The sequence below is a fragment of the Lutra lutra genome, chromosome 1 (genome assembly GCF_902655055.1).
Source record: "Lutra lutra chromosome 1, mLutLut1.2, whole genome shotgun sequence".
Classification (NCBI taxonomy): domain Eukaryota; kingdom Metazoa; phylum Chordata; class Mammalia; order Carnivora; family Mustelidae; genus Lutra; species Lutra lutra.
The window spans coordinates 175,057,729-175,064,062 of record NC_062278.1 but is presented as its reverse complement, the minus strand read 5'-3'; the positions used below and the strand labels follow the sequence as shown (position 1 = coordinate 175,064,062).

At 38.1% G+C, this 6,334-nt stretch overlaps 1 pseudogene; it reads right to left on the bottom strand.

The window, feature by feature from the left end:
• Positions 1–5,316: 5,316 nt before the first annotated feature.
• Positions 5,317–5,815, bottom strand: LOC125088432 (cytochrome b-c1 complex subunit 7-like; annotated as a pseudogene).
• Between the last annotated feature and the right edge of the window lie 519 nt (positions 5,816–6,334).

The following is a 6,334-nucleotide window of genomic DNA, read 5'->3' as shown; positions in this document are numbered from 1 at the left end:
TAATGGATTGTGATACTTCTATGAAGGCACATAATTCTAAACATAGGGTTTTTTCTCCCATCTTTCCAAGAAATGAGAACTGAGACTTTGTCTACCATGAACTGGGAAGTAACATTCTAAACCTTTCTGGAGAAAATGGGCTCAGGAAAAAAAAATAAACCACTTAGGATTCACTTTAAATTTAAATGGATTTATTTAAATTGTGGTTGTAGCTTCTTGAAGACTTGTGATATACAGCTGCTTTATGGTTCCTATGTTTTCCTCTTTGGTCTGAAATAAGAATCTTGGGAAGCATAGGTTCACAAGAACTACAAAGTTCTCTTTTTTGTTTGTGTTTTCCCCACATCCAATGGGGCAGACTTATTTGGAGTTAAACACTTCAGTTGTTTTTGCTTTGTGTTTACCTAGTTTCTGGACATCAAAATATTTTGCCAACATTTTTAATGCCTCTGAGTGATTCCATGGTACACTTTTTATACCAAAGAGATGATTTATAAAGCTCTTAATAGTCAAAGAATATGTCTGAGGTATTTGAGGCTATAATTGCTGGTTAAGTCATATTCTGAGCACTTAGCCTATGCTGAAGAAAAACTAAGTTGAGAGATAGTGGCCCATCTGTTTCAATGGAATGGGTGTTCAAGCTTAGCAAACCCCCATGGGAGGAAGACAGGGTAGTGGTACAAACTGTTGAGCGTACTGTCTGGAGTCACATGAACTGGGCTGGAATCTCATCTCTACCTTTTCTCCATTCTGTGGGCCCTAATAAGTTACTATTCTCGAAGATTCCTTTTCCTTTTAGGTAAATAAGGAATACCAGGAATGCACATCAGCTAGGGTTGTTCTGAAGATAGGTGAACCATGTAATGCCTTTAGAGTTCAATAAATACTCATTGTAGTTCTAAGGTTCAGGAATCCTCAAACATATTTTCTTTTTCATCAAGAGACTACATTATGGCTCAGAAATATAGCCACTTAACATAAAGCTGCTTCTCTTCCATTTCATAAGCATAAAGTTATATAAATTTTGAATTAGACCATACTCTTAGATATTTAGAATTAAAATAACCCTACTCTTTTGATTGGGGTCTGTTGCTCCTCTAAAGATATTTTCCTTTCATTTGCTTGAATGTCTTTATCTGGTTCTTCTAAAATGTGCTGAGCACTCCTGACACCCTTGTACCTTTTGGTAATCTGGTCTTTGAAGTTTTTCAAAATTAATGCTCGTAAATAGTAAGTCTAGGGAATCGGTGGTCAAGAGAAGAGATTCCTCTGTGGATCTGGAAGTATACAAAAGCAAACAAGTAAACTAAAAAAGACATACTGGCATGCCCCCAGTAAACATGCCTTAATTACTCCTTTAGCCTAACTTCAAGGGAAGCTGAGAAGTGTTCCACTGTGTCCAGAAAAAGGAAAATTAAATGGGATTTAAAGAATATAGCATTGTCTCCTCCACCCATCATTTAAAAAAAAAAAGTCCTGTACCATATTCTAACTTGTCATTCTGATTTGAGTCAGGTTTTAGCTCACAGCAACTGATCAATTAAAAGATTAAGTTTTTAACAATCTGTAGTTTCTAGGTTTTGTGTACACATTAGTTACTATCTTTTTAAATTTCTATATGATCTTTTTTTGGCTATCACTGAACAAACATTGTGTATTCATGGTAGACAGGGTGCTCTGACATTCATCTCATAAACCACAAATTGTTAGTGATTACAAAATACGAGACTGAAATTATTGGCTTCAATACATAATTTTGATAAGGCAACATTTTGTCTTTAATGACACCAAAAGTCCTGATAAAATCATATTAAGACCAAAAAAGTAGACTTAGCTTTTATCCCCAGTCCAGTTATTTCTCTCTTTATCTCTTCAAGGGCACTTAAAAATTCTTATGTTATGTTTAAAAAAATCTACTAATTTCCCATTGCCTCTGTGTCTCAGTTTGTTTATAAAGGTTTTCTTCCCCGACCTAACTCTAGTTTTTTCTAACCTCCCATTATTCCCGTATGCAAAATCTCCCTTTTAGTTCCACCTCTATTTGAGTGATACTACCTACTCTCTTAGGAATGTCCCCTCCAAAGATACCTCTCTGATGATGCCCTCCTGAAGATGTGCCTCTCTCTGCAGTTCTCCAGAATGCTCAAACCCATGTTGCTTCCTTACCTGTGAGATTCTAGAAATCTAGTCTCTTTGTCCTTGAAGAGAAATCTTGTTCATAATTTTTTCCTTAGCACTGAGCAGGGGGTGACACATTGAATGTATTTGATAGCTATTAGTAGGACAAATGAATGCATGTATATATTTGGCCTTCATTTTTCTTTCTCTTATTTTGGTATTGTATCATTCAGGACACAGTAAATTATTCTGTGATACCAAGTAGTCTCAATGGCTTATAAAAATCAAAGGACACTGAATATTCTTTGTGGGTGAGCTGTGGCTCTGCTTCATATTGTGTTCACTCTAGTGCCTAGGTTGATGGAGGAGCCTCTATCAGGAACATTTTGATTATTGTGTCAGCAGGAAAAGAAACATGGCACTCACATCCTGGCTGTAGAGCTTCTACTTGGAAAAGATATATGTCATTTCTGTCTTATTCTGATTAAATAAAATGAAAGATCTTGAGTTCAGCAGAGTAGGAACATATAATTCACCCTTAGGGAGGAACATGCTAAAGAGAGAATTTGGGGGCAAATAGTAATACAGTCTACCACTGAGAGATAACCATATATTATCTAGCTCCTTTATTTAGTCACTTTGGTTGCCTTTATCCTACATACCAAGGTATAGTGTAAAATGTGTAAAAGTAAGAAAGTTCCTTTCAAAAGTTAACAGCAGGCTATCTACAATGAATGGATAATAAGAATTTATAGAATTAGGCATTATGACATCATTTCTGATAGCCTGGACCACAGTATTTATATCAGCCCTCTAATTAATTATAGACACATGGGCTTCCTTGCTTGTCTTTTGGTATGGATAACCTTTCTTTTGAGTTCATATTTTCCCAGATCTGAAGAACAGGATGTTGAATGAACTCCCTTCCTTGGTGATGACTTTCCAGTCTGGTGCATTTCTCCACAGTCTACTCCCTCCTTCGATTCTTGCTGTAGCTCAGATCATTTCAGAGATCTGAACATCTAAGCAGAAATTTCCATACTACCAGACAATAAAGTAATTACATTCTATCATCATTTGTCCTTCCCTTTTCGATCTGTGTTAGCATCATTAGCTTTAATTTAATAACACTGTCTTTTATTATTGAACATTTAGAATTCAACTTGTTGGTTATTTTTTTAATTTTCACTTTTGTAAAACCTCCAAAATGTTTTGTAGAATCTACTGTCTTTCTGATGCCCACTTTGCTTCCTCTTATTTTTTCTCTCTCTCTTTCTCTCATTTTCTTTTTTCTTCTCTTCTTTCCTTCCTCTCTGTCTTTACATTTCTACCTCCCTGTCTCTGTCTCTCTTCTGTCTTCTCTCTCTTTCTTGCATGCTCTTCTTCCCTCCTTCCTCCCTTCCCTTCTACACACACACTCTCTCTCTTTCTCTCTTTCTCTTTTTCTTTCTTTCTCTTACTTTTTAATGGCACACAGATAGGGGTTGGGTTTGATAGAAAACATTTCACTTATTGAATGTGTGGTGGACACCTGGTACTTTGCTAAGGTTGTTGGGACATTTGTAGCATTAGATCATACTAAATATGGCACACTTATGCACACAAAATATTGGTTCTGCCTACAAAACAGAAAATTTGTAAATTAGTGGCTGAAAGATGTTTGGAGCTTTATCTGGAGAATTCGGAAATCCTTATTTCTCTGACTCATCCCCAGCAAGGATTAAAAAAAAAATGGCTCTACCTCTCCATGTGTACTTATTCTGAATGCACCTGAAATAACTTATCTTGAATAAGTCCAAGCAGTTCACACATTTGCTTTCATTACTGATATTACAGCTCTAGCACCACCTTGGGCCCTTTAAATAGTAAAAAGTATCAGACACTGTATAGTTCCACACAAGGCTCTTTTAAAGCAGAGTCACAGCTCCTGTCCTTCAGTGGGTTTCAGGCTGATTATTAGTACACCAGTACTCCTTTCTTTTCAAACTTGTAAATATGCTTGTGTCAGGATTTATGTGTAGTTGCTCACCAGAGCCAGACACATGTCCTTATTCTCTTTTCTGCCAGCTCAGTACAGTTTATGTCAGTAGGATGAACTCATATCTTCATGCATTCATTCATCCCACAGATGGTTATGGAGCATCCCTATCTGTTAGGTACCCTGTTTGGTGCTAAGGTCCTGTAGTTAAAGATTGACCTCATGGGCTCAAGGAAGTGAGTCTGGTGGAGGCAGGCTAGGAAATAATCATGTCAATACAAAGAGATAGAACCTGTGCTCCAAGGAAGCCCTGTGGTTCTCTGAAAGTGTAGGAAAAGGTTACCAACTCAGCCTTGGGAAAATGGTCATCCTGCAGATGGGGACCCTCGGTTGGTCTGTTATGTATACTATTGTCATTTCTCTGTCTTGAGGCAGCATTTCTTAAGGGGTGGAAGTGAATCTTTAGATTACATCCAGGAGAAAGACTCAGTTTGTTGCCAGTGTGTGTGTTTGCAAAGAGGATATTTTTTAAGCAAGTATTTCTTTGACGTCTAACATACCTCAAGAAGAGTATGATCTTAAATGTAACAGCCTGATGCATTACATACAATAAGTGTGCCCATGTGCAGAACCTGGTTTGGGAAGTAGCACCTTGCCAGCCCCCAGAAGTTCCACTGATACCCCTGCTAGGCAGTACTGCCTCTGGGAAGGGCACTATCCTGACTTCTGCCACAGATTGGTTCTGCCTGGCTTTGAATTTCATGTAAGTGCAGTGCTGTTGTACAACTAGTGCTCTTTTGTTTCTGTCTTTTCTGAGCTAGTTTGTCATTTGTGAGATTCATCCATGCTATAGGGTCAGTGATAGTTTATGCTCTTTTTTTTTAAAATAATACACATTTATTTAAAATAATACATTTGCAGCTCAAATAGTTCTAAAATATACATTTCTGATTTACCCACCTTTTTAAAAAAATATTTATTTTTGAAAGAGAAAGAGCATGCAGGGGAAGGGGCAGATCAAGAGGGAGAAAGAATCTCAAACAGACTCTGCTACTAGTATAGAGCCGCCACAGGGCTGGATCCCATGACCTTGAGATCATGACCTGAGCTGAAACCAGGAGTCGGATGCTTAATAGACTGTGCCACTCAGGCACCCCAGGTTTATCCAGCTTCTTAAAAATATTTGAGGGCAGCTGCAACCATGGATTTCAGCTCCATGATTATTTCTTTGCCCATTCTCTTTTCTCTTTTCTTTCCTGGATAATTTCTTTCAGATACGGCTCAAGGTAAAGGGTATCCTCATATTTTGTCCACTGTTTTTTAGGTAAGATCTGCTTTCTCATGGGCAGTTTCAGTGCTCTATTGATGCAAAACATCCCATCATTCTGAAGGTTCTTGGGAAGCCTTTCACATCATCATTCTCACATAATGTATTATCTCGCATTAACCCCAGAGTACTGATCCTTGCAGCATTGTAATACCATTTTCAATTTTTAAAGATTTCATTTATTTATTTGAGATAGAGCACAAGCAGGGGGAGGGGCAAAGGGAGAGAGAGAAGCAGACTTCCAACTAAGCAGACCCGATGCAGGGCTCTAACCCAGGATCATGACCCCAGCCAGGCTTAGCTGACTGAGCCACCCAGGTGCTTCAGTAATACCATTTTCAAATACCCTCCTGTCACCATGTTGATGCTGCAACAGCGGGCCTGCTCACCATTTTGACCAGTTTATACAGTCTTTTTCATTTGTAGGGTTCGATCTCATATTCCATTGTATGACCATATCACAATTTATTTATTTTTCCTATGGCAAGAAATATTTGGGTGTGTGGGCTTTCAATACCATTCTAATCTCCCTTTTAGTTCAGAGTCTTGGCAAGTAGCAATAACCACCACTGCTCTCCAGTGAAATAAGAAGCACATCTTGCCTAGGTCATATACCCCTCTGAAAATTAATGAACTTCCCTTAAGCCATATTGATTCCCACGCAGAAATCAGTAGCCATCAGAAGGAGGACTGGTTCTCCTATGATGAAGAGGCAAACACTGGAAGGAAGGAAAGAGACTCTGTCAAGGAAGCTGAAATGATACACAAGAGTAGAAGGTCAATTCCTTCTCATCTGGGAAGATAAAAACTGGAATCCATTGCATTTTCAAATAGACTATGTTGGAGCAATTCAACCGTGTGGTAGCCACATTTTCTATTTGTGTTACAAGGTCTGTAGAAACTGTGGGTAT